Here is a 22,421-nt window from a genome sequence, read left to right as displayed (position 1 = left end):
TGAAAAACATTTACTCTTTAAAATGTGGACATTGAGGATCGAACCTCTAACCAATTGATACACTATCAAATGTCTCAACCATCTCGACCAATTCTATTTCTTGTTAATCATTCACTAATTATGTAACAAATATTAGAAGTTTTAAACAATTCATCTTAAAAGTAGTAGATGTAGAATCTTTTCTATTGTTCGTATATCTCCTGCTTTACTTATTTTCTAGGGTTCTAACTTCTATCGCCAGTCCACTCCACTCCATCGCCACCTCCACCTCCACCTCGTCCACCGCCGTTCGTATCTCCAGTCGTTCAACTTCTCACGGCGCCGAAAACAGGGAGCGGATTTTCCTACTCGCTCTCCACTCCACCGCCGCCTCCACCTTCTTGGTTCATCTCCACCTCTTCTGCATAAAATCTAAACCCGGGTAAGTTTGTATTTGGTTATAAATGATTTGTATTTGGTTATAGATGATTTGTGATGGTTATTGATTTATTTTCTCCCTTCATTTTTTGAAGTTTAACATTCAATACAAGGTGAATGGACATTTCTCTTCGAGTCATGCATTAGCGGATCTTGCAGCCGGTGGGATTGTTGGCGGAATGGGAATTGTTCCTCAGTCTGATACCATAGTAACGTAAGTTTTAGAGAAAGAGAGAGAATGGAGAAACTCTGTATTTTATTGGTTTCTCTCAAGAGAAATAGAAGTACAAGTAAAGACCCTAATGACTAACAGAGAAAAGAATCCTCCTATACATTAGGAAAAGATAAGAGATTACATAAAATCAAATGATATTTACAGCTATCATATCAATTAGTTAGAAACTAACTTAAAAGACTAATGTAGAATAATACAGATCTCTAACATGCCTATTTGTTGTTCTTTAATTAGCCTTTAGGCCTCTTACCTTTTCTATAAGAATGAATTAACTTAACCTCCCAATCACGATGAAGTAACTATTTGCATTTGTTAATCAACCTGAGAGTGATCATTACATTTACGAAGCAGTCCTCCAGGTCCAGCAGTTATTCTCCTTGGATTTCTCTTATGGAACCAATCGAATTGAAAAGGACTTAAATGTCCAAACAATGAAATGGCTTATTGTATTTTGGGGTCCACATTTTAAGGAAGTTGTCAATGAGTAAATATTGAAATGTTAATTTGTCTATTTCTTAATTAATTTATTCTACCTTCAATATTCAATATGCAACTGCTCTACGTTTCCATTCCATTTATTTTTCCTTAATTGTTTTATAAATTAGGACATCCAATCCAATTAATGTTATCCTCAGAAATGGTAAGATTTTGGTTATCTGTGGTTGTTATTTTGTTATTACAATTGAACTCAAAGCTTGCAGATTCATACACAAGTGTAGTAGGATGGATCAAGAATTAATTAGTGTTATGAATCAGATATATTGGAGTTGATAAATTAGAAGATGTGCAGCTCTTTTACTACTTCGTCAAATCCCAAAGAAATCCTAAACATGATCCTCTCTTACTATGGCTAACTGGTGGACCTGGATGCTCTGCCTTGTATACTTTAATCAGATATAGTTCAGTCATGCCGCAAGATCATTTACATTACACACTCACATGGTATGTTAATTCAACCTCTATCTTAACCATACTTGCGCATTTTTAATTCACTTCGGTAGCTGCATTGGTATAGTATTGACCATTGAATACTTATTGTTCGCCTTAGCTCGTATAATCATCGATTTGTATGTTCGTGTGTTGCATGAGACATGAAAAGTTGAAAAAGTTCATACCTTTAAGTTGTAATAAGTTGGGTTTTTTCTTTGTTCTTTTGGATTTTGTTGATTTTCCTATCAATAAAATAGGGAAAACATAATTTCAAGCACCTGAATTTACAGGTTTTCGTAATTGAACCTCTCTGTTTTAGTTTAGTTTATTAAGCTCCTGAAACTTTATGGAAGAGTCGCCACCCACAAATGGGAAAATGAACACCGATCCCTTGCGGGAGACCGGTGAGGGTTCGGGAAACTTAGGTACGAGCCGAGAAGGCTAGCTCCTTTCCGGAGAAAGGCTACTAGGCACCCCGACATCGTCCGGTTATGAACCACCGGCCTCCTACTCAGCGTGTTAGGCGATAACGGACTAATCGCATATTTCTTTAAGTTTGAAATTCATTTGAAACCTTTTCTTTCTCGTTTTGAAAACCGTTTTGAGCATGTATTATTAAAAGCCATTTTAGTAAAGAATCACCCATTTACATAAATTCAAAATACATAGGAGAGAGAGGGGGGGAAGGAAGAATTAATTTATTCACGGTGTGATTTTATGCCTTAATCTGTACACTAATTCTAAGCTGATCTCATTTCCCAAAACGAGATTATTGACATGGTCCGTACTTTAATCGCTGTTGGAACGATTTAGGTACGTTTCAAAACCCCGTTGGTTAACATGATATCGACTCGAATCGCCGTTGGAACGATTCGAGTGTTTGAAAACGTGGGATAAGAAGTTTTAACAAAAACGTGATTAAGCATACAAGTCCATTTATTTTTGTACAAAACCATTACGAAAACGATTCAAAACTCCATTATTCACAATCTAAGAAATGATTTTAATTACAAGGTTCGCTTAATCCGTCGTTGGAACGAATTAAGGTTTTAAAACGTGATGTTTTAGGAAATCGTTTGAAATGATGAAAAACCTTTTATTTACACTTTAAGAATGTCTAGAAAAACTTTAGTTTGAATAACCAAATTGAAATCTCTTTTTGTGGTTTATTTTCCCATTTTTCACTCGATTGAACCTTACTTGAACATAATCACAACAATTAACAATCTAATCTCGATTCACCCAACCAAATACATTTGAAAGAATATATATCTAAGTATGAAAATAGAGTAAATATACATAGATATACATATATACAAAAAGGGTAGTAATAATACAAAATTTAGAAAATAACACGTATTAAGAAGTAGAAGTAGTAATAAAAAAAAATAATATTGGATATAATATACTTTTATTTTAATTAAAACATGTAAAACGATGAACATGGTTCATAAATATAGAATATAACCTTTAGTTCAAAAATAATATTTACATCATAACCCAAAAACCAATTAATCTCCAAAAAGTCACAAAAACTACACATATATACTTATATATAATTTACAAAACCAAATCAATATGAATTAAATTTTTAACATAGCATAAGTAGATATATAATATGTAGATAATAATTATATAAACCAAAAATATATTTATCAAATATTTTACATAATTAAATAGAGATATATTTAAGAAGAAATGTCAAAAAGGTAAGAAAAAGGTTCAAAAATGGATATTTAAGGTTCCAGCAGATTTACCGACGGAACATCCGTCGGTAAACAGCTATTAGTGACAGAAAAGGGAGAATTACAGAAACAGTTCACAACTTTCCAGATTTATTCAAACACTTTGGATTAGATCTATTCTATCGTTTTGGACCTCCGAACTACCAAAAATGGATCATAGTCTATAGCGAAGGTTCCTAAACGATGTTTTTTATTTAAAACGTTATTTAGAAAAATTTTGAAAACTTATAATTACAACGTTTTTTAATCCCGAACTACCTTTGAATCGGATCACGGTTCGTATTGGGATATTAAAATGAGGTTTTTATTTCAAAACAAAACCGAACGTTTATTTAATACGAGGCGAAAATTAAATAAATACGAAAAATTAAATAAAGCGTGATAAATAAATAAATAAAATTATAACATAAAAATAAATAAATAAAGGAAATAAATTAAATAAAATAAAACGAGTCTAGTCCTCGGATAATACCTCAAGATCGGTATCTAACAGTCGAAGTCGGTTGATTCCGCGAATCGTGATTTTCCGGTGTTTTTTGTGTTTTCGATAAAATATTCAACTTTGGAAAATTTAGATTTTTTTGGGAAAAAAAAATATTTTCTCCAAAAAATTGACTTTCTCTCTCTAAAAATGTCTAGAGTGAGAAAGCTCCAAAAATCCCCCCCCCCCTCTAATGCATGGGGACCCGTGCCTTTTATAGGCACGGATCCCGGAATCTTTGGGCGACGCCCGACTAAAGTTGGGCGTCGCCCAAAGTAGGTTGGGCGAACGCCCAACCTAGTTGGGTGAACACCCAACTTATGTTGGGCGAACGCCCAACTTCAGTTGGGCGACGCCCAACATGCGTTGGGCGTTCGCCCAACGCCCGTTGGGCGTTCGTCCAACGTCGTTGGGCGCTCGCCCAGAGGCTGCCGGGCATGCACGCCCAGCGGCCGTCGGGCGTGCGCCCCGCGCTGTCGGGCGCGCACGCCCAGCGGACGTCGAGCGTGCGTCCCGCGCTGCCGGACGCGCGTCCAACTGTCGTCGGACACGCGTCGGCTGCCGCTAGGCGTTCGCACCACGTCGCTGAGCACTCGCGAGCCGTCCACTTGACGACCGCGCCTCCTATTAACTTCTTCCCTTTTATTATATATTTTTATTTTAAAACTTCCGGAACCAACCGCTTCGACCGTCTTGTTACAGGTTTTCGTCACAGGTCCTCCGACTTGGTGTCTACAGTTGCCCCTACTTTCCTATTTTGACAGTGATGTGTGTGTTTTGAAAACGTTTTTTGCTAACGCAACACATGCAATGTAAATATATTAAAGTAAAAGACAGGTAAAGAGTGGGAGGAAGAATACCTGATCTCTGCGCTGCGCGCTCCAGCATCGTCTTCGACCCTCTCCGTCATTGCCTTCGAATCGGCTGCTGGCGGATGTTCTTCTTAAGGATCCTAGCCTAAATTGACTGCGGGTAAGAAGCTCTTTCTAGCGACCCTAGTCTCTAAATCGATTACGGGTAAAAATGGCTCAAAAGCAACCCTGGTCCATGACCGCGGGTAAAATGGCTCAAAAGCGACCCTAGTCTACGACCGCGAGTAAAATGGCTCAAAAGCAACCTTGGTCCACGACCGCGGGTAAAATGGCTCAAAAGCAACCCTGGTCCACGACCTCGGGTAAAATGGCTCAAAAGCAACCCTAGTCCACGACCGCGGGTAAAATGGCTCAAAAGCAACCCTGGTCTACGACCGTGGGTAAAATGGCTCAAAAGCAACCCTGGTCTACGACCGTGGGTAAAATGGCTCAAAAGCAACCCTGGTCCACGACCGCGGGTAAGATGGCTCAATAGCAAAAGGTTCTTTCTAACTATTCTGAATTCTAAAGCGCTGTCGTCTGTGTCTTTACTGGAGCTATCGTCTCAGGTATTTGAGTTGCTTGATAAGAGCGTCCTTATCTTTTCGTCTGGAACGATTTAGACTAACAATTATTTTTCTGTTGACTGTTGTCTGTATTTTGACTGGCACCACTGTTCTGTAAAATTTGGCTGTCATCTGGAGTCATATCTTGATGTTATCGGTCACCGCCTGGAAGAAACGCATGCTGAAACGGACTGCAAATCGGAGGTTTGTGCACCTGGTAATCAATTATTTACTTTTTACCTTTATGTCACATCGTACCTTTTTCGCTATTTACGGGAATGCAATTCCCTTTTTTTATATAAGGTGGTTGGTTTTCATTTCAACCCCACACCTTCTCTCTCTTCTCTCTCTCTCTAACTTCTAATTTGGATCATTCTCGTGATGGACTTGGATAAATACGATGGTACGAAGGGCATGGATGCGGGTTTTGAGAACCTGACTACAGTGGCCCCTTTTCAGGATCCTGCTTCTCATCTGAGCCGGACCAACATTAATCAGGTAGGTACCCCTCTACTCTTTTATCTTTTGACTAAACTTCTAGGCTTTAGTAGCCCTACTTTGAACATCATTTACATGCTAACCTCTAAGCCGTTTAGAAGACCTTTAGTTAGAAAACGCGAATTTCTATGCACGTAAGCAATGCTTTATTTATCTTTTGAAAGAATTTGACCTATATGCATGTGAATAGTAAAAATACGAACAATGCATGCAACAGTAAAAACGTGAACAGCACGTGAATAGTGCACGTGAATAGTAAAAACATGAAAAGTGCACGTGAATAGTAGAAAAAGCCTAAACGACCAAGTTAAATGCTAAAATTGGATCCATCTCTTTGCCCACACGCTGGAGAGTGAAACACCAAAAATAATTGTAGATACCCATTTTTGTCCGGACCAATTTTTAAGTTTTTAATAAATTTCACTCAAAATTTGAACAATTCATGAATTATCCAGAATATATGGTATAATCTCGAAAATAATTTATTGTGGAAAAGTTGTGCTATTAAGGCTAATTTGTCATATTTCGGTATAAATCGATAAAAATATCGAATTATATTCAAAATGCGACTTAATAGAATTAAAGTATAATTTTAACCTTTTATGAATTTTATTCGAGATATGTTCCTTGTATTTTGAATAAAATTGAATTTGCTTGAATCCGAGTTATAATTTATTAAGGTTCAGATGTCAATCAATCGAATTAACATTTCAATGCTTATTTATTTGTCGTAAACTATATCTAGAAATGTCTATAGTCTGAATTGCGGATTATGATGTAGTATCGTATATTAAAGTTAAAGTTAACATTGACTTTGGTTACGATTTATATTATAATTAAACGTTTAGAATATAGTTGATTTCTAAATAACGAATTATGACAAATGGATTCAGAAATTGAGAAGTTAATAAATTAACGACAATTGAACGCTTAAAAATGGAATTTTCAGTAACAAATAAATATTGCATTATTAATATGAATATTTCTCTTATTATTTTTGTTTTTTACAGTAATTTTGACGAATCTGAAGACCAGCTCGCCAATGTCTGAGATACCCAGAAATTCCCGATATCCCCAAAAAGCAAGAATATTCTAAAAAATTATCAAATCACGTTCAAATGACTGAGTTATCTCGTTGCGGTACAACAAGTCCAACAAATCAGAAGTTCGGAGAACTATTCATACGAGTCCAACAAAATCCAAAGCACGGATAATTTTCAATTCAAGTCCGATTCCAAAGCACGGGTAATTGTCAGTTCAAGTCCGATATATGCCTGAAGCACGAATAACTATCAGTTCAAGAGCTCGGAATTTTGTAACCTACGAGTCCAACAGAGTCCGCTCGTGTCAAAAACAATTCAAATTCATTCCGGGTCGGCGTCAAATTCAGGCCAGAATTCATTCCAACGGCGTCAGTCTGCAAAAATCACAATTACAAGGACCAATTGGCATTTTTACCAAAAAATGGGCAAGCAGGTTGACGAAACAACCCTCAAGGGTACAGAAGGAAATAAAGAAAAATGATGAGCAATAATTCACAGGCAAATTTCTTACTATAAATAGAGAGAGTCTATCACTGTAAAAGGGGGGATTTCTTTAAAGAGCTTCATCACTGTAATACAGAAAAAAGAGGAAAAAGGGGAATTGAGAGCCAAAAACACAATGTAAGGGGAGTAATGAGGGAGAAAACATCTGTAATCTCAATGTAACAGGGGAAGGAAAAAAAGATTGAAAATCTTTCATCACTGTAATAGGAAGAGTTGTCACTGTAAAGAGGGGATGCAAGGAAAAGCTTCTCCAATACTGTAATTCTCAGAAAAGCAATCAAAAGAGCAAGGGTAAATTCATTTGCAATTTACTCACATTCATACATATATACACGTATATATCCGTTATTGTATCACTGCTGCTTCTTTTTTCTCATATAAATCAACCAAGTAGTAACCGTAACTCAAACCCGTTCCCGAGCACGCCAAACGGAGAACCGAAACACCCTCCAGAGCCGATAACGGCTCTGGTTGCGTTCTCGGAACCCGTTTGGAGGTCACGGGAAACCATCTCCACACAAAACTAAATTCAGGCAAGTAAGAATGGACTATAACAGTAGGAATAGCCAAAATCGAACCCACACAGCCAAGCATCCCGAAAATATCTCAAGCCAAATTGTTCCCAGTAAATAATCCATTCCCAACAAAAAACACCACAAGCATTACAAATCGAATAAACAACACGCCTCTAACAAGATCAACATAGCAAGCATCTACCTCAAACCACAGAACATTTCATACGCCTCTAAGAGTTCTCAGAACTCGCGGCAAACCCGAAGAGAAACCGAGGTCGAGGAGGAGTGAGAGCAAAAGAGACACAAACCTCATAGCTCACCTTTACATGTAGGTTCCCACTGATTAGAACCACCCCCTCGGAAGTTCGAACTCGTCATCGGAGGTGAGGGACGGCAACCGTCTCCGAATCGCCCAAAAACGGACCCAACGGTCCGAACCATGTCAAAATACAGAGAGATGACCAAAAAACGCCCATAGAAGAGTAGACGGAGTGAGAACGGCGAGAAGAGTGGTCGGAATCCATGGGAACCGAAGAGAGAGAATCGATGGCAGTGAGGGGTGAGAAGATGAAAGTTCGAGAAGATGAGAGGAGAAGAAAAGAAAATGGGATTTGAAGAGTTTGATAAAACAAATGAATGGAGGTGGTGTGGGTTTAGATATAGGTATTCTTTTTATTAATTTTGGGCCTTTAACTTTGGTTGGAATAAACAAGCCCATTTAATTCAATTATGTTGGTTCGAGTTTAATTATCCGATTTCACGTGTCACCGACCCAAGATAGTGAAATAAATATGAATCCCCGCGTGTATGTGATACACACGATCCTAATAAAAAATAATAATAATAAAGTTGACTCGAAAAAAGGGGCTAAATAACACAATGCGCGGTTCTTTTGAATTAGTTTAAGCCAATACAAAAATGCATTATTAACTCGACGATACGCGTGAGGATATTCTTCATTAGAAACTTTGCACTGGCTTCTGAATACACACATGCCATATATATTGTATTCGGAGAAATAATACATCAAATTTCAAGATGTCATCTCGAACCGATATAGTTAATCAAATTAATTCGAACTAATGTGAAAACGTTATTCGAATGCGCGACCAAGCTAATTCTAGTCGATGTGAAAACGTCGCTTGAATTCGAGATGCTCGCCCTTAGATCTTTTATTCTATTTTATCGTATATGTGATATACGTAAAATCATATTAAACTCTAATTTAATAAAAAGAGATTACGTGTGCGCCGCACGCGTAATTTAAAACGAAAATAAATCAATTCGAGATGTTATCCCGAATCAATAAAAAATATATTAAACCAAACTGATTCGGATTGATATGAAAATGTCATCCGAATTTATCTCTGAATTAATTCAAACTGATGTGAAAACGTCATTTGAATTTATAAATTAGATTAATTCAAATTGATGTGAAAACGTCATTTGAATATTAAATTCACTCGAATTGATGTGAAAACGTCACTCGAACTCCTAAACCAAGTTAATTCTAATTGATGTGAAAACGTCATTAGAATTCTGTACTAAACCCTATAATCCCAAACGCGTGCAAGTACCTAGTTTATATAGACAATTCAAAGCAAAACGAATAGCAAACACATGATATCACAATAGTACCGATACGTCGGGCGGGGTAGGGTGAGATCACATCTCTTCCCTACACGTAACCGGAAAAACGAACCTTGAATCTCTCTGAAGACCATCCTTGTCGAAACCAAACCATACAGAGTCATTCCAAATAGATAGGGCGACCAATCACGCCCGCATACACGTATTTCCAAGTGGTGATTGGTGGCGACTCGAAACCTTAAAACACGAGAAAGGCGGATCGAGCCGGCCACGCACCCTGACCTGCGTAAAAACCGGAAGCCAGGGTGCGACAATAATGAACTAGTCAAATCTTATACAAACGACCCTAAGAACAAAATTTCACCAAATGACGATCCTAATTGACAAAGAGTCTCTAGGTTAGACTTAAGTATGACCAAAAGGACAACAAGGTTAACACACCTTTATTAGACACGAGACTAGGAGCGAGATTTAAACTTACCCGTTCTGTTCCTTCCAGGTCATTGGTATTTCCGGGACCACTGAGGAGATCCACGTTTGGTATGCCATGTTGAGCCCGGCGGCTAAAGCCCGGGTTCGAGAGTTGGGCTTTGAGCCCTTTATCCTGGCGTTGCCTCACGCCAACAGAGTGTGTGATCGATTCGGCCTTCGCGCCTTATGTGAGAGATGGGTAGACTCGACCCACACCTTCCACTTTTCGTTTGGGGAGATGACGATCTCGCCCCGTGACTTCTCCCTGCTGACCGGATTGCGGGGGAGTGGTATCCCGGTTCCCCTCTTCTTCGACATGGTGCGTCCCCGGGTCAACCGCGATGAGTTAGCTGCTCTGATTGGACCTGGAGACTACACGGGGGTCAAGTCCACCCCGGTGAAGTTTATTACCACCTCCGGACTATTGAGTCGCAGGGACTCCTGCGGGCTAGACGACACTGATCTGGCTGTTCGCAGCTTTCTTCTATACGCCTTGGGCGAGACGATCTTCCGCACCAAGAGCGGGACGATACACGCGGGTCTTATCCAGGCCTTTCGTGATTTGGACGCAGTGTCATCTTATGATTGGGCAGGAGCCGGCTTGGCTTTTCTGTATAAGTTTTTGGATCTGACTTGCCGGAAGCGCAAGGACTTCGTGGTTACACCTTCGGTGTTTCTTTATTCTTTTCGCGATTTCTGTTAGTAACCTTTGTTTCTGCGAGCAGGTTTGGGCCTATGAGAGGCGGATCCTTCCATGCGAGCGTCGGCGCAGACCGCGGGTGGTTAGGCCTCCACTTATGGCTCGGTGGAGTGAGTTTGATCTAGGCGCCGAGGAGAGGCGGACAGTGGCGCGATTCCTAGCGTGGATCGACTCGCGGACTTTGGGGCAGGTGAACATCTTCTAACTACGCTAGATTTTCGTTTGATCAGACTTGACTTTTCTTTTTTTGTTTTCAGATTCGATTCGGATGGGATGACCTCGACTTTGGTCCTGACTACATGTATGTTACCCACATCCAGAGGCAGCGGTGCGTACTCACATGCCCCTGCGTGCGGGCCTGGTACTTGGGTGATCGGGGCATTACCGTGGTTAGCACCTCGCACTGGACACCTGGCGAGATTCCCGTGTCCATGTTTGCCATGAGGACCATGCCTCTGTCGGACATTCGTCGCGACCTGACCCGCCAGTTTGCCCCCCGAGACGTGTAGGACCACGCAGGGGGTCGTGCTCACTATTTATCGACTTTGTTGACCCCGGCGGACGCTCCCGAGATTGCGATGGAGGTGGATCCTAGGACGGACGTGTTTTCAGCCGAGGCTGTCGCATCGGTTTTTGGTAGGGAGGAGCTCCCAGTGAGTGCTTGACCGTTTTTCATTCTTTACTTGCGAGGTGGTTAGGGATACTCATTGTGTCTTCATATGCAGGAGGGTTCTTTGAGGAGTGCTCGGATGTCCGACTTCTTTGATGGTGTTCAGGCTCGAACGCCTGCGGGCGAGCCCTCCTATTATGCGGGCGAGTCTTCGGGCGTCGCCCGGCCGGAGTGGCCCCCTTTAGGCGTACCTATCCCCGACTTTGGGAGGGACTTCTCGACAGTTCATTATGACGAGTCCGGAGTGGCCTATGCCGGCGTTGAGATAGCTCCTCCTGCTTTCACATCGAGGATACCGTTTGATCCCCCGGACGCCCTCCGCACTTCGAGGGAGACATGCACGGATTACGTGGGGTTATCTGGTTATCTCCGAGAGCGACTCAGCCTTCGTTGCGCCAGTCACCTGGTAAGTATCCTTATTTTTTTATTTTAGTGTAGTGGAATGTATGCACATATGTATGTATGACTTCTGTTGTTGCCTTGTTTCAATGTTCTTTTTTTTTTTTTTACAGAGCGATCTCCACACCAACGAGCAGAGGAGGAGTGAGTCGCAGCGGGAGGCCGATGCCAGGGTCGGCCAGGTCTATCGGGAGAGGAACGCTCATTGGTCGGGGATGATGCGAGCGGAGACCGAGGGGCGTCTTGCTGCCGAGGAGAGGACGCGAGTGGAGACCGCGGGGCGCCTTGCCGTCGAGGAGGGTCGTCGGATCGCTGAAGAGGCCTTTTCTGCGGAGCGGGCTTCTCGTCTGAGGGACTTCGAGGATTACTGGGATCTTCCCCCTTATTAGGCTTATTATTTGTAGGTTTTTCATTAGTATTACCCCGATGTATAGCTTGTATATAGGGAGAGGGGTGGATAGGACGTAGGCTTTTTATGTGAAAGAGGTAGGAAATGTATAACTCATGATTCATAATACAATGCATTCAGTAGATTGTAATGATTCCAATCATCCTCTTCAAATATATTCATGCCTTTATTTATTTACAAACAATAGAAATACTTAGCCGCTTATACATTATTTTTATAATTGCTCAAGATATAACTATCGTTACCAGGACCCGCCTTTTCGGTTTTCAGATCCCAGCGATTTTTCATCTCTCCTTTTACTATCCCGGAATTTTCAAATGAGTGCCCTTTCGGGTTTTCACCCATTGGGATGTCCCTTATTGTTGCATAGGCCGCCCTTTGCGGGTTTTCAACCTATCGGGAATTTTCATTTCTTTTTTTTCTTTTTTTTTAAGAAAAGTATTTCTTAAGCCTACCCAGATTGGTAGGCTCGGAGAACTCCATGCCGTCCATAGTAGTAAGCTTCACCGCCCCTTTGCTTAGGATTTTCTTCACGAGGAATGGTCCTTCCCAGTTTGGCCTGAACTTGCCCCTAGGGTCGGTGTGCGTCATTCGGATCTGTTTCAGCACCAGGTCCCCTTCTTTGATAGGGATGGCCTTGACCTTTTTGTTGAAGGCCCGGGCCATCCTTCTCTGATATAACTGCATATGATAAAGAGCCTCCATCCTTTTCTCGTCCACCAATGCTAATTGCTCATATCGCTTCTTCACTCATTCCGTCTCGGGAATCTCTGCTTCTACTGCGATTCTCAACGATCGCTTTTCAATCTCAATCGGGAGAACGGCTTCCGCACCGTATACCAAGGAGAACGGCGTTGCCCCAGTTGATGTTCTAACTGTCGTGCGATAAGCCCATAAAGTGAGCGGAAGCTGTTCATGCCAGTTCCGGTGCGATTCTACTGTCTTTATGAGAATCCTTTTAAGGTTCTTGTTAGCCGCCTCTACTGCCCCATTAGCTTGTGGGCGATACGGAGAAGACCTATGATGTTCAATACCATACTCTTGGAAGAGACTTCTCACCTCTCCCTGAAACTGGACCCCATTATCCGTGATCATGTGATGAGGCACTCCGAACCTGGTGATCAAGTGCTTTTCAATGAACTTCCTCATCTGCTTAGACCCCAACTTGCTAAATGATTCTGCCTCTACCCACTTGGTGAAGTAATCAACAGCGACTGCAATGAATTTGTGCCCGTTCGAAGCATTAGGCCTCACCTCTCCGATGATATCAATGCCCCAAGCCGCAAACGGCCAAATGGGTGCTAACACGTGCAGTTCCATAGCTAGTAAATGATTGTAATCTCTGTGGATTTGACAATCATGGCATCTCTTCCCATATTCGTTACAATCTCTTTCCATGGTGAGCCAATAGAAGCCTTGCCTTATGATTTTCTTTGCTAATACTGCTCCTCCCATATGGGCTCCACAAATTCCCGAATGTACTGACTCCATTGCCTCACGGGCTTCTCCCCCGTCTAAGCATCTCAGTTGTAAACCATCGGCGTGCCTTTTGTAAAGCAAGTCATTGTGGATGACGAACTGCTGAGCTAACCTTCTAATCACAGCCTGATCCCTAAGTTCTGATTCCGCCGGGTATGCCCCACTTTTCATGAAGTTTACGATATCAAAATACCAAGGCTTTTCATCTGCTCCCAATAGCATTACATCTTCACAGCACGGTTTTTGGGACCTCCTCAGCACCAAAGGCTTCGAGGCAAGGTTCCGAGGGTTATCCCATACTGACACCAAAGTGGCCAAAGCATCCGCTGCTTGGTTCTGCGCTCGAGGAATGTGATAAAAACGACACTCGCTGAATCTCTGTGCCAATCCCTCCAACTCGTCTAGGTATGGACGCAACCTTTCCTCTCTTACTTCCCAGTTTCCCTGCGCTTGTTCGATAATCAGTTTTGAGTCGCCCCAGATTTCAACATATGATGCTCCTAGTGCTGCTAACGACTCCAACCCATAGATGCACGCTTCATATTCGGCCATATTATTGGTGAGAGGGAAGGATAACTTCTTTGCCATTGGGACCTTTTCTCCTTCTGGTGAGATAAGTAGCACTCCTACTCCGGCTCCATTTGAGTTAACCGCTCCGTCGAAGAACATTTTCCATGGTATAACTTCTATCGCGTTCAAGTGCTCATCGGGGAAATCATAATTTATCTCTTCCTCTTCTGCATTTAGAGGTTGGTTGGCCAGAAATTCTACTACGGCTCTCCCCTTGATAACCTTCTTCGTTACATATTCGATATCAAATTCGGACAAAAGCAACAACCATCGGGCTAGCTTCCCTGTTAGAAACGGAGTTCGGTACAGATACTTCACAGGATCCATCCGGGAAATAATGATCACTTTGTAAGATTGAAAATAGTGTCGTAGTTTCTTTGTTAACCATACTACCGCCACGCACGTCTTTTCGATCATGTTATACTTAAGCTCATATTCCAGGAACTTCTTACTCAGATAATACACCGCGTGCTCCACACCGGTGTCCCCTTCTTGGGCCAGCATTGCCCCAACAGATCGCTATTCGATTGCTACATAAAGGAGAAGCGGTTCTCCAAGTTTAGGCGGTCTCAGAACCGGCGGATTAGACAGATAGTTTCGGACACTTTCCAATGCTTGCTGGCACTTATCATTCCAAATCGTTGGTTGATCTTTCCGTAGCAGCTTAAAGATCGGCTCGCAGATCGCAGTGAGTCGTGCTATGAACCGACTGATATACTGAACCTGCCCCAGAAATCCTCTCACTTCTTTCTCATTCTTTGGTGCCGGCATTTCCCGTATGGCCTTCACTTTGTCGGGATCCACCTCAATTCCCTTGTTACTGATCACATAGCCTAAGATTTTCCCCGATGAAACGCCAAAGAAGCATTTCTTCGGGTTTAACCTTAGCTTGAATTCTGTGATTCGGGCCAAAAACTTCTCAAGTGCCGCGAAATGCCCCTCTCCCGTCTCCGACTTGACCATCATGTTGTCCACATAAACTTCTACCTCTTTGTGTATCATATCATAGAACAGTGCCGTAGCCATTCATTGATAAGTTGCCTCGACATTCTTTAAACCAAACGGCATTACCGTATAGCAGTATGTTCCCCACTCAGTTGTGAACGAGGTCTTTGCCTTGTGCTTTTCTGCCATCTGAACTTGCATGTAGCCCATGAAGCCGTCCACATTTGTGTGCAAGACGCTCGATGCTGCACTGTCGATTAATACGTCGATGTGAGGCAATACGAATTCATCTTTGGGGCACACCTTGTTAAGATCTCTATAATCGACGCACATTCTCACTTTGCCGTCCTTCTTCGCGATGGGCACTACATTTGCGACCCAAGGGGGATAGTCGATTACTTCGATGAACCCCGCTTCTAACTGTTTCTTCACTTCTTCTCTGATCTTATCTGCCCATTCCAGCCTCATGCGTCGGAGTTTCTGTTTCACGGGCTTAGCATCGGTGTATGTTGGAATACGGTGAGTTACGATTGATTGATCAATTCCTGGCATGTCTTCGTATGTCCAAGCAAACACTATTTCGTATTTTTTAATTATTCTCTCAAATTCTTTCCTCTCTTCAATAGTTAATTCTTGAGCAATTTGTATAAGTTAGGATTTTCATCCGTGCCAAGATTGAAAGTTGATATTTCTATTGTATTGATTTCAAATGTAGGCATGTTATATGAATGAGAATGCATGGAATGATCACGATCAACATCAAGCAAGTAAGCAAAATCAGAATTCATTTCATTGATAGTGTTGGCGAGTACATCATCGGATTCAAATAAAGCAGTAATACAATTTTCATCAACAAGGTTCTCGGGTTTCTCATAAACTTTGGAGGTACTGGGCTCATTCACCGCTCCCACAGTGGCTTCCATAGTGATGACCTGCTCCTCGGCATTCAAATCTAACATCATGATCTCCTCGACGAAACAGCTTGCCTTTCCTTTGCCCCAGTCGGTAACATCATTGAAGATCTCAAAACCTGGCAGAATCTTTCCTCCGGTGCTAGTGATGACTCAGGAGCCCCCGAACAAACCTTCCTGTGACCCTCATTCACAAAATACTTCTTTAGGCCCACTTTTCCTTCACCACCTGTGTTGGACGGACCTCCCTGCTCATACCCCAAGCCCTTCCGGGTTTTCTGACTCTTGAAATCCGGAAATTCTGGCAACCCTTGATGGTGTGCTCCCAAGCCCATACCGGGGATGAAACCCCCTTTCATCATCTTCACCACATCGGTGGTCATGCTAGACTCGTAGATCCCAGAAACTTGGAATCCGGAGAAAAGCTGAGGCTCAATTCCCAATGCCGCCACTGAACTCAATTTCTCAGCTCTGATCGTCACTATCTCCTCCCCGAAGGGAAATTTGATCATTTGGTGGAGCATGGAGGGCACACCTCCCAACTTGTGGAACCATGGACGTCCCAACAACACGGCAAACGTCACCGGTATATCCAGCACAGTGAATTCAATCTCCTCTTCATGCGGCCCTACTTTCAGCTTAGCCTTGAAAACTCCTTCAATGTGCCTACGGCTATCATCATAGGCCCTGATCACGGTTTCCGAGGCAGTCAAATCTCCTCTTTCTACTCCCAACTTGGACAAAAGTTTCAGTGGGCAAACATTAATGGCCGATCCATCATCGACCATCACACAGCTAGTCTTCTTCCCGTTAATTTCGGCTCGGATGTATAAGGGCTTATTGTGAGCCTTCCCCTCTTCTGGGAGATCTTCGTCAGTGAACGTGATTTCAGTCTTCTTCCGGGCCATAATTGCCCCTACTAACGCTGCCGGCTCAGTATTGGTAGAAATAACCAAATTCTGCAGCTCTTTCATCAGATTTTCACGGTGGTACTTGGAATGGCATAGGACTTCCCACACCGTAAACTTAGCTTGTGTTTTCTTCAACTGCTCGAGGACTTGGTCATCTAGCTTGGGAGCCGATCCTTCCCCTATCTCAGTCTCAACCACAGGTGCCTTTCCCTCGGCCACTCGACCTGATCTTGTCATGACGGCGATTTCCGGCTCATCATCAGATTCATCCCAAATATTGATAGGAATCCTCCGATCAGTATACTCCTCATCCGAGGAACTTTCCCAAATGTCCACAATCATCAGATCCATTACGTGAGGAACGTTTGAATTCAAATAAAAGGGATCCGCTGATCCATACAAAGCCCAGCCTATCAAATCATCATAATCCCTGAGGGATACTCTGCTCATCCTCCTTGCCGCCAATGGAATTGCGCCTCTCTGTATGCACATGAGCTGCACCTTATCACTCATCGTTTCACGACACTGCTCGTAGCGGTGCCTCCACCTCCTAGCGTAATCCACAAATGGTTCCTCGGGGAATTGCCTGATCCTATCTAAATCTTCCAGGGATCCCGTCCATGGAACGTACATCTCATATCTCGACACAAAAGCATCCCTAAGAGGTATCCAATGACCCATTTCTTCCTCTGACAGGCCTTGGTGCCACAACAAGGCTTCTCCCATGAGGGTTTCCGGGAAATGTTCATGTAATTCACATTGAGGGAACCCGGCGTCATACATATGGTTGCGGAATAACCTCACATGCTCAATAGGATCCCGGTATCCACCATACCTAGGCATTGCTAACACCGCTTCAGGTGTCTCATAGGAGGGCGAGTCCGGTGTTTGTTCCGCAAGCATCCATACTGTATACTCTTTGATAAACCTCTTCGTCATCGCGGCCCAATCGCGCTTAATATGCATTGGGAGAGACATATACCACATCAGCGGCTCCCCCATTAGTGAATTGCAAAACAGGCTAGTGATCTCTTCTTCCTTAAAACCCAAAGGCCCCATGGCCGACAAGTAGAAGTGAAGATGTTCCATCGGATCCTTGTTGCCATTATACTTACTGACCCTCGGCAACGGACGCTTGATGGGTCCAATCTGCATCGCAAAGCGCTCTGCGGTCCTGTCCTTAGCTCTCTGGTACTTTTCTAGGAATAAATCTGACAACCGTTCCCAATCATGCTTGCAGGAGTCGGGCAACGAGTGGAACCATCCCAAAGGCTCGCCTATTAACGAATGGTGGAACCATTGAGCAATCTCGTCCACCCCGAAGGATTCAACAAACATATCGTGCATATATTCACGCAAGTGCACATCGGGATTCTCTCCACCACTAAATAGACTCAATTCTGGCATAATAGTCCGAGACGACCCTTCCCCGGTCTCTTCAGCACTATCTTCATCATACAGTGCTCCACCGTCCAACCTTTCATCCATCGGTTCACTCTCCTGTTCTTTGCCAAGGAAGGACACATATAGACCATTTCCTATATTGCTCTTCTCATCGGAGTCCAACAACTCCTCTTCATTTTCCCCGAAGGATTCCACAACCATGCTTTCTTTCAGCCCGACTCCAATCATGCTCACCCTATGATTAGGCAGTGGATTACGCCTAGTGGAAGGGTTCGCTGATGAAGGATCAGCTATCTTCTTCTCCTCAATCAAATCTTGGATCTCGTGCTTCAACCTCTCACAGTTCTCAATAGTATGCCCATAACTGCTGTGGAATTCGCAGTATCCCCTAGCTTGTATCTGCGGAGAAGGTGGAGCTTTGTTATAAGGAGTGAGGGCTTTCAACAATCCCTTCTTCTGCAACCGTTCGAAAACTTTTGCATAGGTTTGATCAAATTTGGCGAACTGCCTCTTCTCGATAGCATTAAGATCAAGCACTTTCACTGCGGCGGAGTCTGCACTCGCACTTGGCCCTCCGACACTATATCCAGACTTCGTCCACTTGGTATAAGCTTTCTTCGGTTCTCCGTCCCCCTCAACTGTCAAGGCGCAGCTATACATCTGATTGAAATTGGTAAAAGGCATATACCGCAGTTCATTCTTAATATACGGCAATGTGTTACCCACTACCATTCGGATCTGATCCTGCTCAAGCGGCTTCTGCTTCATAACCGTCGCTTTGGCCCTCCATCTCCTTACAAAATCAGAAAAAGATTCCCCGACCTGTTGCTTAGTGCTCTCTAGTTCCTTCAGAGTAACCTCGAGCATAGTATTGAAACTATACTGAGCGATGAAGGATTTTGCCAACTCCTTCCAATCTCTCTTCGTCACCATCGGCAACGCATGAAACCATATGAGGGCAGCCCCCTCCAGATAAGTATTAAACAGCCCCAGGACTTGATCCTCAGTCAGGATTGTGTGCTTCATAACAGCAACATATTGATTCATGTGGGCAGTAGGATCCCCAGTTCCATCGAACTTTTTCATGTCAGGAAGTCAAAACTTCAAAGGCAAAGCAGCTGCTGACAAACAATTCTTCAAATTATAAAAGTCCTGACTTCCGGAGCTTCCCCCACGCAGATCCTGCACCTCCTGAGTGATGTGTTGCTTCCACTCCTCTTCCTTAGCCTTCTCTTTCTCAAGCTGTTTCTGGATATAATCCTGATAGTCATCCTCGTTCCCAAAGCGGGGGCCAGTGTTTACCTCATTCTCAGCCCGCTTACTACCACTCTTGTTATCCTTCAATGCCAGCTCAGCTAGCTGGGCCAAAATTGCGGCCAACTGATCGTTAATGTTGTTCACAGAGTTTTCCAATTCGGCCACCTTTTCGTCGGTCGCAGACATACTGACAGAAGACTGAGTATACTCGGACGAAGATGATTCAGAAGCCACAACTGCTGATTCAGAACTGTCTATCTATAGCTGATCAAACTGCCTGACTAGCCGGTTACTCTCGCGAAACCACAACCGCTTAATGATGAAATCTGCGCGAACGGTCATCCATTAGCATGTATGCATGATTTATATGCATGATTCGTGGTGTGTGCATTTATTTATTTACGGATATATAAGATAAGAAGAACAAACGTCAGTCTAATTACACGTATCACAACATCTCTCTTCCACCCTTATTCCTCCACACACTCGATGGTCTCAGTCTCTTTCTTAGGATTTTGGTTTGGGGCTCACATTGCGGTCCAGGGGACGCGTGATGCCGTCGATTATTGCGGAAAAATAAATCATCCATCAGACAATACAGTTCATTTTGACGTATCAACGCTCAGTGACTAAGATATCGACCAAATGGATTGTTCTTTTGAATAACTCGTCCCTCGTTATTTTGCGAGACGCATTCGTTTGGGTTTTGATTCCCTTTTGAGCGTATCTCGGATTTAGACGTGGTACGAGTTATTCTTCTGGTTCAATCGTTCGTTATTGACAATGACTCATTCCCTTTTACTCGCGTGGGTTTATATCTCGATTTTTGGATTACAATGGGATCTTTTGGATCTATCGAGAGACGCAACCACGCGTTTGTTTAGTGATGAAATCACTTTTTGGATTTTTTCTTAGGGAACGGACTCATCGCGTAACGCGTTTGTTTTTAGCATCAAGAATCTGTTTGCTCATTTTGGCTATATGAGAAGACATCGAGTCTTATTTAAGCGCACGGTAATCTTTCGGCTGACAACAAGTTTTCATTTCTTCTCATCTACGGGATATATATCACCCTAGCGTGGTTATAGAAAATCAACGTTTCGTTGAATCGCATGCTTATTCGAAGCAGGGATATTACCGTTCTTTTTCATTTAGGCACGAGTCAAGCAAACACGCAGATCGGGCCATACTTCTTGTAGTTTTGGTAACGGTCGAAATGATCGAGCCGTTAGTCAAACCCACAGTCTCGTCCATATGGCGCAATTATGCAGTTTAGCTTAATTTGGCTTTATGATCTTAAACGGCGTATATACTCGTTCGAGGCACGTATTCAACGGCATTGGTTCATTTTCTTTAACTACCCTCGGGATGGATATACATCGTAGATACAGAATGACTTCGGTCGTTTGTTTATTTTTGCTTTTCTTTTATTTTCTTAGTCACTTTTTGCGGACACGCCCATTTCTCTCAAGAACAACACAAGGCATAATGTAAGAGCTCGTCTTTTATTCGGAAGGGACGGGCCACGTTTGCGAAACTCTTTACGTTACAATGGGGTCATTCGAAACAGAAATGTTCTTTGTTTTCGTTTTGTCATAATCTCGTTTTATCCCAACCTATTTAAAGAATGTGAATACTGGCTACCATTAATATAGTCTTTTGAATCGAGATATAACTATCCTTAATATCAAACCGATTCATACTAATACGTGCTTACGTCATAACGCATTTTCTGAACATGTGCCTTCTTCGGGACACAGAAAGGGACCAGGCAGGTCGCACAAGTTCATTCATACGAGATGACTAAGTCGTCTTTAGTTCGAATCATTTCGATGTTTTGGTGTAGTTTGTACATCGGTTTAAGAGTATATATTAACGTATCGTTTCATTTTCTTTACATGTTTTAGGATTAGACACGTATCATGGCAATTTGAAAACAAGAACTGATTCATTTATCACATCAAAAATATTAATGGGTAATCCTATGGCAACTTCTGAGGCTACTATATGCTGACACGGCTGATCGCGGGACCTCACAGGACCATACAAATTCGCCCCTAACGAATGGATGGGGACCCTTTGGCGCCTTACTGTAAGGGGGAACTTACACTAGCCTCTTTCGAGCGACGAATGGACTCTCGCTAGAGGTTTTGCGGAAATTACCCAAAAGGTTTGCAATAATGCTTATGAATGCATACGAAAAGAAATAATACGATCTGTCCCCGTTAAAGGCTTAATACACGCCTTCCGGAATCAAATTTCTCGCTTCCCCAGCAGAGTCGCCACTTGTTAGACAAGGTGCCGAACGGCCTCGCCCGGGCGGACCGGGGGGTGGACACCTCATGGCGACGTAAGCGGTGATTGGCGCCGAAAGCAACCAATCGTGGAATCAAGCTGCTCGGCAGGACCGGAGCTCGGAGTATGGAAGAGTCGCCACCCACGAATGGGAAAATGAACACCGATCCCTTGCGGGAGACCGGTGAGGGTTCTGGAAACTTAGGTACGAGCCGAGAAGGCTAGCTCCTTTCTGGAGAAAGGCTACTAGGCACCCCGACATCGCCCGGTTATGAACCACCGGCCTCCTACTCAGCGTGTTAGGCGATAACGGACTAATCGCATATTTCTTTAAGTTTGAAATTCATTTGAAACCTTTTCTTTCTCGTTTTGAAAACCGTTTTGAGCATGTATTATTAAAAGCCATTTTAGTAAAGAATCACTCATTTACATAAATTCAAAATACATAGGAGAGAGAGGGGGAGAAGGAAGAATTGATTTATTCACGGTGTGATTTTATGCCTTAATCTGTACACTAATTCTAAGCTGATCTCATTTCCCAAAACGAGTTTATTGACATGGTTCGTACTTTAATCGCCGTTGGAACGATTTAGGTACGTTTCAAAACCCCGTTGGTTAACATGAT

At 42.8% G+C, this 22,421-nt stretch overlaps 1 long non-coding RNA gene across 2 annotated transcripts; it reads left to right on the top strand.

Moving 5' to 3' along the window:
- The first annotated feature begins 204 nt into the window (after positions 1 to 204).
- On the top strand, positions 205 to 22,215 carry LOC136230662 (uncharacterized). Of its 2 annotated transcripts, none has more exons than XR_010689490.1 (3): positions 205 to 421; positions 513 to 1,594; positions 21,795 to 22,215. It is a non-coding gene; the product is annotated as an uncharacterized lncRNA (long non-coding RNA). The 2 variants fall into 2 exon arrangements; XR_010689491.1 differs by lacking the exon at positions 21,795 to 22,215 and adding an exon at positions 6,734 to 6,864.
- Positions 22,216 to 22,421: the final 206 nt, after the last annotated feature.

The sequence above is a fragment of the Euphorbia lathyris genome, chromosome 5 (assembly GCF_963576675.1).
Source record: "Euphorbia lathyris chromosome 5, ddEupLath1.1, whole genome shotgun sequence".
Taxonomy (NCBI): domain Eukaryota; kingdom Viridiplantae; phylum Streptophyta; class Magnoliopsida; order Malpighiales; family Euphorbiaceae; genus Euphorbia; species Euphorbia lathyris.
The sequence above is the reverse complement of the archived record's forward strand: the minus strand, read 5'-3'. Positions and strand labels throughout refer to the sequence as shown.